An 11,104-nucleotide genomic window follows, 5' to 3' on the forward strand; every position below is an offset into this window, starting at 1 on the left:
GGCAAAGAGACGATATACTATAGAATGAATGTAAAACTAATGTTCTTCCATGTAAACTATCATATAATTCACAATAAAGCATTAAAAAAATTGCTCAATATGCATGCTCAGCAAATAATCCAAGCTGAATTAAAAGAAGAAGAACATGGCATCAGGATTAGAGAAAGGCTCATTAACAACAGATCCGTATAAATGCCCATTCCAAAGAGAGGTGACCCAACAGAATGTGGAAATCATCAGACAATCTCTTTGATATCTCATGTGAGTAAAGTTTTACTAAAGGTAATACAGAAACGGCTGTAAGCCTACATTGACAGAGAACTTCCAGAGGTTCAAGCCAGATTCAGAAGAGACCGTGGAACGAGGGATATCCTTGCTGATGTCCGACGCATCGTGGCTGAAAGCAGAGAATATCAGAAAGATGTTTACCTTGCTTTATTGACTACACAAAGGCTTTCGATTGTGTGAATCATGACAAACTATGGACAACATTACGAAGTATGAGTATTCCGGAACACTTAATTGTGCTCATGAGGAATCTGTGCCTGGACCAAGAGGCAGTTGTTCAAACAGATCATGGGAACAGATCATGGTAAATAGAAGATTGAAATTATCAAAGATTTCATTTTCCTTAGATCCACAAACAACACTCCTGAGAATAGCAGTCAAGAAATCAAATGCGTTGCATTAGGCAAATCTCCTGCACAAGACCTTTTTAGAGTATTAAAGAGAAAAGGTGTCACTGTGTGGACTAGGGTGTGCCTGGCCCAAGTGATAATACTTTCAATTGTCTCATCGGCTTGTGAAGGCTGGACAATGAATAAGGAAGACCAGAGAAGAATTGATATACTTGAATTATGGTGTTGGTGAAGAAAATTGAAGGTACTATGGACATCCAGAAGAACAAAATGTCTTTGAGTAAGTATAGCCAGCATGTTCATTAGAAGGAAGGATGGCAAGATTTCATCTCATGTTCTTTGGACAAGTCACCAGGAAGTCCAGTTCCTGGAGAAGGACATTAATGTAGAGGATCAGTGAAAAAGGAAGATTCCCAATGAGATGAATTGAAACAGTGGCTGCAGCAATAGGATCAAACAGAACCATTATGAGGATGGTGAAGAAACAGGCAGTTTTCCATTCTGTTGTACAGAGGGTCACTTTAAGATAGAGACAACTCAACAGCACCTAACAACAAAAGTTTGTGGAAAACATTACTTCATTTAAATAAAACTTCCTTATGGAGAGATGATTGCTAAAGTGAATTTAAGCTTTATTCCACCTTTAGAAATATGTGGCCAGAGGGAAAAGAATTAAATAGCTGCTGATTGTTTCTTATTATGTTGTATGTAGATCTTCAGCATAAGAAGTACTGGCTGTGCTTTTTAAAAATACAGCTTTTTAAAAATACAGTTATTTGAACCTTAGTTCAGAAGTACCAAAACACAATCTCTGGGGTAAGGCTCAGAAATCTGCACTTATGCCAAATAGTCTTTTAAATAGTCTTTATATTGCCTTCTGAGGACCAGAGGTAAGAATCTACAGGAGGAGAAAAGGGAAAACATGGGGAGTTAGACAAGGTCTCTGAGAGCAGGTGACTTCATACACCTCAGATGTTATTACACATGAGTCTGTCGACTCCTTGGGAAAATTCTGTACATTGGAAAGAAAGATGACAGAAAGTTTATGTACACAGAATAGGGTGGAGGTGGAGAGTACAGGGACAGCAAAATGAAAGACAAATGTTAGGAACTGTACTTAACCTTCTACCTTATATAAGAATTTTGGAAAAAGCTATGTTTTCTTTTTGGAATCTGTTTCACCATCAACTATGTTATTGTTGTTAAGGGCAACTAAGTCAGTTCCGACTTACAGTGACCTTCTATAGCAGGGGTGGGTAACATCTGGCCCTAGGGCCATATGTTGTTAAGGGCCATTGAGTTCCGACTCACAGCATTTCCAAACTCATAGGGTTTCCAAGCAGTGGTTGGTGAGTTTGAACCGCCGACCTTGTGGTTCGAACTGACCTGACAGTTGAGTGCTTATTCTACAGAACCACAGCAGCACTCCAGAGGGCCATTTAAGGCACGTAAAATTATTTTGTCTGGCCCTGCCGAAGCAACCACAGGTCCAGCCATCACATTAAGTGCAGATGAGTTACAACTCAGTGATCTTGCATAGGGTTCTTGAGTAGCTGGTGAATTTCAACCCCCAACCTTGTAGTACAAACTGACCTTGAGGTCAAATACTTATCCTACAGTGCCATACCAGGACTCCAGCTGTCACATTAGTGAGTTAATTAAATATTTGACCATATGTACCATTGAGTTCGTTCTGATCCATAGTGACCCTGTATAAAGTTTCTGAGGAACGGCTGGTGAGCTTGAACCGTCAACCTTCCAGTTCAAAGCGACTTTGCAGTACAGTGCATTAACCCATAGCACTGCATCAGGACTCCCATTGACTAAATACAGAAGGCTAAGTTTTAAGTTGATAATTTTGTATGGCCCATAAATGATACTATATATATTCAAATGGCCCTTGGCAGAAAAAAGTTTCCCACCCCTGTTAGGGTTTATGAGGAGCAGCTCTTGTGTTTGAACCACTGATTTTGTGGTTAGCAGTCCAGTGCTTATCCTATAGCACCATACCAGGACTCCATAGAGACATAAATATAATGATTGCACCCTTCCAATCTCACATAAACGTGCATATGAAAAGTTAAGAAGTGATTTCAAAGAACTTGAGCATATCTATAAAACTGATAATCCCTTAAATAGATAAATCAATTGTTTCTTCTTACTACACTAATCTCCACTCCTTCTCTTCTTTTCTTCCTGCATAAGAAGAAAGTATTAAAGAAATTCATTATAGGTAGATATTACTTTAGCACACTATTTTGCATGGTTACTAAGTTTTATTTGGATATTTGGTGTCACAGGAATCCCTTGGAGAACGATAATTTTGGAAGTCCTCTCAGGGAAGCAGGGAGGAGGCATCTTAAAGTTCTCTATCCAGATAGTGGTCTTTGGATTTTGCAACAGGATTAAAATCCCTGCCTTTGTCATAGGAGGTAGGTAAACCCAGAGGATCTAAAGTAATAAATAGGTAACCAAGAGAGGGATTTGAACCCACAGAGGGAAAAGCAGGAGCGCAGGCTTTAGAACTCATACATGAGAATAAAACTAGGGCAGACTTTTCGAAAGTTCATCAAGACAAATAATAATAGTGGCCATATTCCTTGTCAGAAAGTTGTATTAGAATCAGTTAAGTCAGACTTGTCCTAGAGCCTGTTGGGTTGTGGGTGGGAATTTGGAAACATCAGCTGTGGGTACTGCATTGAATAGAGACTGAGAAGAATGTAGGTACTGACAGGTAAAATGTGCATCCTGTTTTAAATAACTGAATGATGACCATGTTATGTGTATTTTGGAGCAGGCACTACTATAGAAACCTAAACCATATTTAGGAGATATGCTGCATATTTGAAATACTGAGCACAACATCAAAATCATTTCTAATAATAGTGATTGATCAAGTATTTCCAAACTTCCAACTATAATATCTGTAAAGATATAAAAACATGAACATATATAACCTGAAAGAACATGACAGGTAACATATGTACACAAATTATCCAGGTTTCTTTGCACTGGAAGAGTAGCTATAACTTTCATTGATGCTGACACAAACTTTGCCTCTTGAGGGATAACGAGCTTGTAACCTGAAGGTCATTAGTATTCACTGTTCGACCACAGAACAGACTCTTGTCCTCACTGTCCAGGGTCCATACCAACCACAGCTTTAAATTAATTTTTCTCTAATGTGAAAGAAGTAGCTGCTTTCAAAATAAGCCAAAACCGATCTATCTTTAAAATTTTCCCATTTATATCTTTCCCTGTTAACATTGAACTGAAATTACTGCAAATCTATTCCTACTAGCACTAGATACACAAGGGCATAGATACTCTCTGTTCAGTGGTGAGGAAGGGTAGGGTGGGGCTGGGAAGTGTGAGAGTGGGAAGTAGGTTTAGGGAGCTGAGGGATCGGTGAGTGAGGATGGGGCGTGGAAGGGTATGATCATAAGAGTCATGAGGCATAGCATTCTGGGTGCTATTGTTTTTCTTTCATTGTGTCTGATACTAGAAATAGAGAAATATTTCTAATTATCTACTGGAGTCCTGGTATGGCACTGGAGGATAAAGCACTGGACTACAAGATGGGTTTGAGCCATGAGGTTAGCAGATCAAATTCTCCAGCTGCTCCTTGGAAACCTTATACAGGGTCACTCTGAGTCAGAGAGTCAGAATCAACTCAATGGCATTTAACAATTATTTTCAAAAGACAACTGGATACTATGAAAGATAAATGTCTTCTGACCATAAAAATTTTGATAGAATCTTTGTACATTCATAAACCCTCTGGGTAAAAATCTGAGAGGCAAGCTGAAATCTCAGTGAAATGACCAATGAGTAACACTAAGGGGAATTCAGCCACAATGTTCATGAAAAACTGTGAATAGTTTTTTTGGGGAGAAGGTTCATATGAGATATGTAAAGTATTTTTTTTTTAAAGTAGTATTGATTTTGATATAAAAGTTAAAAATCAGAAGTTGTAAATCATTAGAGTGCCAAGGAAGGATGCTAGTTGAGAGAAAAATAGAAATTAAAATGGGGAAAAAAATGTAGTAACAGAGACATAAAATTTATTCAAAACTATGTATAGACCCAGCTAAGAGATTAATTCAAAAGACTAAAATATGAATGTAATTTTTTATGGAGAAGATATACTATGAACAAAATAGTATCAATAATATAGGTCTAAAATTTCAGGTTGTAACAGTCCTGTTATACACTTTAGAAATGAATAAGGAATGAAAGTAGTTAAGTAAAATAATGTACAGAATTATACGTACTTTGGGTAGTAGCAAACATAGTTTTATTTATGAAATTGTTCTTTGGAATTCATTTTTACACTAAAAGGCATTTGTAAAAATTTTTAAATAAGATGTGTATTTGAGAAAGCATTATGACAATAGTAAGAATCTTAGTGGACACAGAACTAGTTAAGAGGAGAGAAAGGTAAAAGAAGAATTAAAAACCAATTGAAACTAAAAAGACAACTGAAGAAGATTTTTAGGCATCACAGACTTCAAAATTTAAAAATGGAATGGGTTAAATTCTCCAATTAAAGAAAAGTCCAATTATATATATTTATTCCCCAAAGACATACCTGGGGGAATATGACAAAAAATACATTATGTAAAGGCCAGCAAAAGAAAACAAAGGAGTACATTATTAAAACCAAGTATACAATTTTGAGATAAAAATCATTATAGAATCATAAAAAATAACTCATTTTATACTGAAAATGTATTTACAATGAAAATAATAGATTATAACAAATAACAGAGTTGCAAAATCTTTCAAGTAAAAACTATACAATTAAATTTTCTATCACCAAGGCCATGTTTTCCAACTCCTGATACTTTTATAGTGATTCTGATAAGTCAATATACCTTTTTGAATGTTTTGTTAATTGCAGATTGAAGATCTTGATATAAATATTCATTACTTCATTTGTAGCATTAGTGTTGGTGTATAAATTTTAATAATAGATGTATTAATTTGTCTTCCTTTTTAGTATATGGATATTGTCTTAGTTATCTAGTGCTGCTAAAACAGAAATATCACAAGTGGATGATTTTAGCAAACAGAAGTTTATGTTCTCATAGTTTAGAAGGATAGAAGTCTGAATTCAGAATGCCATCTCTGGGGTAAGTTCCTTGTCTCTTTTCAGCATCTGTAGGTACAGAATTCCTTGGAGATTTCTGTGTGTCTTGGCATCAATCTTTCCCTGAATCTAGGAGCTTTACAAGGAGCCTTGGTAACAAAGCGGTTTATGTTTTAAGCTGCTAACTTCAATGTCAGTAGTTCGAATCCATAGCCACTGCACTGGGAGCAATGACGTTTTCTGCTCTCGTAAAGAACCAGTACAGGGACCTCAGCTTGCTTCACAGTACAGGGACCTCAGGTCCAAGGACACATTCCACTCCCGGGTCTAATTTCAGAGTGGTACTAGCTCCCTGTCTGCTCACTCCTCTCTCCTTTTATATCTCAAAAGATTCCATGGATTGTACCTAACCTCATTAGCATCATAGAAGTGAGGATCTAGAATACATAGCATAAATCACATCAGATTAGAGGTGATCACATCAGCTAGGTCATGAGGTTGATTGCATTATATTAGATCTCATTACAGAGGTGATAATTACATGTTACCTCTCAAACCACTGAGAATCCTATCCCAGCCAAGCTGACAAAAACCCTCAACTATCAAAGATATTACTATTCTATCACTGATAGCATCATACTTCAGGACAGATTTTGAAATGCTTTTTTGAACAACATGACCTAGTTCCTCTTCAATTCATCATTCCTGGCATAGTAAACCGTATGATTGTCTGATTCAAAATGGACAATACCAGTCCATTCCAACCCACTAATGCTTAGGATTTAAATCTTCAAGTGTTCCATTTTGTTATAGACAACCATCATTTTTTCTAGATTCATATTTTGAACATTCTACGTTCCAATTTCTAATGAATGCTTGGGGGTGTTTCTTCAAATTTTCAGTTATGTCCCATCAGTAAAAGACGGTTCCAAAATCTTTTCTCCACCCACATCATTAAGGTTGACTACACTTTGAGGAGGCAGTCCTTTCCCAATTGTATTTAAAGTGATTTCCATCCTGAGAGACTCATCTTCTAGCGCAATCTCAGACAGCGTTTCACTGTTATTCATATATTCACTGACCAAATTTTTCAGAAGTAGTTATATAAGATAAATTCAAATGTATATTCTATTTAATAGAGAGACCACATATGGGTCAAATAAATACCATCTTCAATTTAATTTTTTTTTTAATTTAATGAATTCTTCACAAAATTTAGCTATCTAATAAGCCAAAATCCACCACTCATCTGCCATTTTGTCATACTGTGGTGTATTGCATATTGCTGGGATGATTCCCAAAGTGATGCCACCAGTATTTAAAATACCATCAGGTACACCAATAGTGGGCAGGTTTCAATTGGGCTTCCAGACTAAGACACATTTCATTACAATCAATATATGATTGTGTTTCTTCGTTTCTTCCATTTTCTTTAGCATGTTTACACTGGAGAAGAAGTGTCAGAGTCTCTTCTGACATCCATTTTGGACTTGCATATGGGCAGTTGATGACCTGATCCACGTTCTGTCTGTGGACTTGTTTTGGCTTATAATATGGAGCTTTTCCACCATGTCTTTCAGATGTAGTCAAATTTATTTCTGTGTATTCCATCTGGTGAGGTCCATGTGTCTTTTATGTTGTTTAAAAGGTATTTGCCACGAAGAAGTTATTGGTCTTGCAAAATTCTATCCTGAAATCTCCAGCATCATGTCTGTAACCCAGGCCATGCTTTTCAACAACTGACCCTTCCTCTTTGCTTCCAGCCTTTGCATTCTAATCACCAGTAATTATCAACACATCTCGAATTGCATGTTTGATCAATTTGAGACTAAAGAATTGGATGAATTTTTCAATGTTCTCATCACTGGCATTAGTGGTTGGTGTGTAAATTTGAATAATATTTGTATAAACTTGTCTTCTATGTAGGCATATGAATATTATCCTATCACAGACAGCATTGTACTTCAAGATAGATCTTAAAAATGTTGTGTTTTTTTTTTATTTTTTAATGATAAATATGATGTAATTCCTCTTCAATTGGTCTTTCCCAGCATAGTAAACCATGATTTTCAGGTTCAAAATGGCCAATATTGTTAGTCCATTGTAGCTCACTAATGCCTAGGATATTGATCTTTATGCATTCCATTTCATTTTTGACAACTTCCAATTTTCCTAGATTCATATTTGTACATTCTGTGTTTGATTATTAGTGGATGTTTACAGCTGTTTCTCCTCATTTTGAGTTGTGCCCCCATCAGCAAATGAAGGTCCCAAAAGCTTTACTCCATTCATGTCATCACACTCAACTCTACTTTGTCAGCTCTTCCCCAGTCATATTTACAGTGCTCTTCTGAAACCAGTTCTGTCAATGTATGGGTGAAGCCATTTTTCAATTATCTTTAGCAAAATCTTACTTGCATTGGCTATTAATGCTATTGTTCAATGATTTCCACATTCCATTGGGTCACTTATCTTTGGAATGGGCACAAATATAGATCTTTTCCAATCTGTTGGCCAGGTCATTTTCTTCCAAATTTCCTGGCATGGATGAGTGAGTGCCCCCAGTGCTGCATCAGCCTGTTGAAAGATTTCAATTTGTAGTCCATCAATTCTCAGTGCCTTGTTCTTTGCCAATTCCTTCAAAGCACCTTGGACTTCTTCCTTCAGGATCATCAGCACTTGATCATATGCTACCTCTTCAGATGGTTGAACATCAACCACCTCTTTCTGGTATAGTGACTCTGCATTTCTTCCATCTTCTTTTAATACTTTATGTATCATTCAATATTTGCCCTGAGAATCAATCCTTCAATGTTGCAAGATGAGGTTTGAATTTTTCTTCAGTTCTCTCAGCTTGAGGAATGCTGAGTGTATTCTTCCCTTTTGATTTTCTAACTCCAGTTCTTTGCACGTTTGATTTTATCATCTTTAGCTGCTTTTTGAAATGTTCTATTCAGCTGTTTTGCCTCCTCACTCCCTACATTTGCTTTAGCATCTCTATCCTGGAAAGTAAGTTTCAGAGTCTCTTCTGACATTCATTTTAGTCTTCTTATTCTTTCTTGTCTACTTAATGACCTTTTGCTTTCTACCGGTATGATGTTCATGATGTTATTCCATAACTCCTCTGGTCTTCAGTCATCAGTACCTAATACTTCAAATCTGTTCTTCAGATAATCTCTAAATTCAGATGGGATATGTTCATAGTCATCTTTTGGCTCTTGTGGACTTGTTTTAATTCACTTCAGCTTCAGCCTGAACTTGTATATGAGTAATTGTTCCACAGTCTGTGCCTGGCCTTGTTTTGGCTGATGATATGGAGCTTTTCTACCATCTCTTTCCACAGATGTAGTCAATTTGATTTCTTTGTATCCCATGTGTATAGTCATCTATTATGCTGTTTAAGAAAGATATTTGCAATAAAGAAGTCTTGCAATAGTCTAGCATGCAGTCTCTAACATCATTTCTATCATCAAGGCCATATTTTCCAACTACTAATCCTTACTCCTTGTTTCCAACCTTTGTATTCTAATCACCAGTAATTATCAATACATCTTGATCGCATGTTTAATCAATTTCAAACTGAAGAAACTGGTAAAATTCTTCAATTTCATAGTCACTGACTTTAGTAGTTCTTGTGTAAATTTGAATAACAGTGGTATTAACTGGTCTTCCTTGTAGGCATATGGATATTATTCTATTACAGACAAAATTGTGCTTTAAGACAGATCCTGATATGTTCTTTTTGATGTTAAATGAGACATCATTTCTCTTCAATTTGTCAATTCCAGCATAGTAAAGCATGTGATTTCCAGACTCAAAATAGCCAGTGTTAGTCCATTTCAGCTCACTAATGCCTTGCATATCGATGTTTATGCATTCCTTTTCATTTTTGACAATTTCCAATATTCCTTGTTTCATACATTGTCCATTCCATGTGAGATTATTAATGGATGTTCACAGCTATTTATTTTCAACTGCCATTGTATACAATATGGTTGAATATTAAAAAGGTAATACTCAGTTAAAAAAAAAGAGCAAAATACAAAAGAATACATAAATTATTTGTTTTGTTTTGCTTTTGTGTTAAGAAAAGTTTAGTATATTGTTAAGCAATGTTTTCTATGCAATGTTTACTAAAATTACAAAAATATGATAGATAGATAGATAGATAAATGAGGTTTCGATAACCATTAAAGTCAGGAATATAGACAGTCCTAAGGGAGGTTTAAGTGTGGCACTGTAGGATAAGCACCAAACTGCTGACCACAGTATTGGCATTTCAAACTCACCAGCCACTCCTTGGAAGGGTTGCCATGAATTGGAACTGACTTAACTGCACATAACAACAACAACAACAACAACAACAACAAGGGATTCATTTGGTAAGTGATGATCTAGACACTGCTGAGGTATTGGTAATGTTCAATCTGAAGGTGGTTACATGGCTTTTTACATATAAATACTATTTATTATACTTTGGTTTACTATTTTATGAATTTTTCTGTATGTTATCTTTTACAAATTAGAAAACATTAAATAAAAATAATATAATAAGTAAAGACTAAATATAATTAAGGAAATAGAAAAATGTGAATAAAAGATTGGCATTCAATCATGTGTACACATTTTAAAATTATATATATAGCTGACTTTTGTAAGTAAAAGCATACAGTCAGGCCTGCTTCAGAATGATCTCAGATTCCCATAGCTCTGTTTCCTTGGAAACAGTGTAATTTAAATAAATTAAGAATTCTGTGTCTGCTTCATTTGTTGTGTAGAATACAACATCTGCCTTGGATTTAGGGACTATGCATTGGCATTGGGCCTACGTGTTAACTATGGTAAAAATAGTTGCTAGGAAATAGAAGATATGACTTTCATGTTTCAAGGTGAACCACACACACCTTGACTTTTGTGTATGGCAGTCATACATGACCATGTAGGTGGGAGCAAAGAAATAATATACATTAGTAGATGCAAGGAGATGAGGATGAGACAGAGATGCTACAATGAGTCAAAGGCTGAAAAGTAGTTATGTGAAAGCCTATATGTGCCTCATGAGTCTGATTGGCAGCTCTCACTCATAACTATAACTGTGGTACAGAGAATGGCATCAGAAGCAGGCTTGGCTTTCAGATCCTTAAATCAAATCACTGTGAGTCACAGAAAAGAGCTGAATGGGAGTGGGAAGTAGGATCTGATGAAAATTTGATGCTTGGTTGACTGTATTATATAGCTTTTATTTCCTGGAAAACAGGTGAAATGGATAGTCAAGAGGAAGCAAAGTAGGGGGAAGAACAATTAAAGATATATGGAAAGAATGTATCAAATAGTTGTTATTGGGTGCCTATTAAAGCAAAGGAGCTCTGGTAGC

This window comes from Chrysochloris asiatica, unplaced genomic scaffold, assembly GCF_000296735.1.
Source record: "Chrysochloris asiatica unplaced genomic scaffold, ChrAsi1.0 scaffold00084, whole genome shotgun sequence".
NCBI lineage: Eukaryota > Metazoa > Chordata > Mammalia > Afrosoricida > Chrysochloridae > Chrysochloris > Chrysochloris asiatica.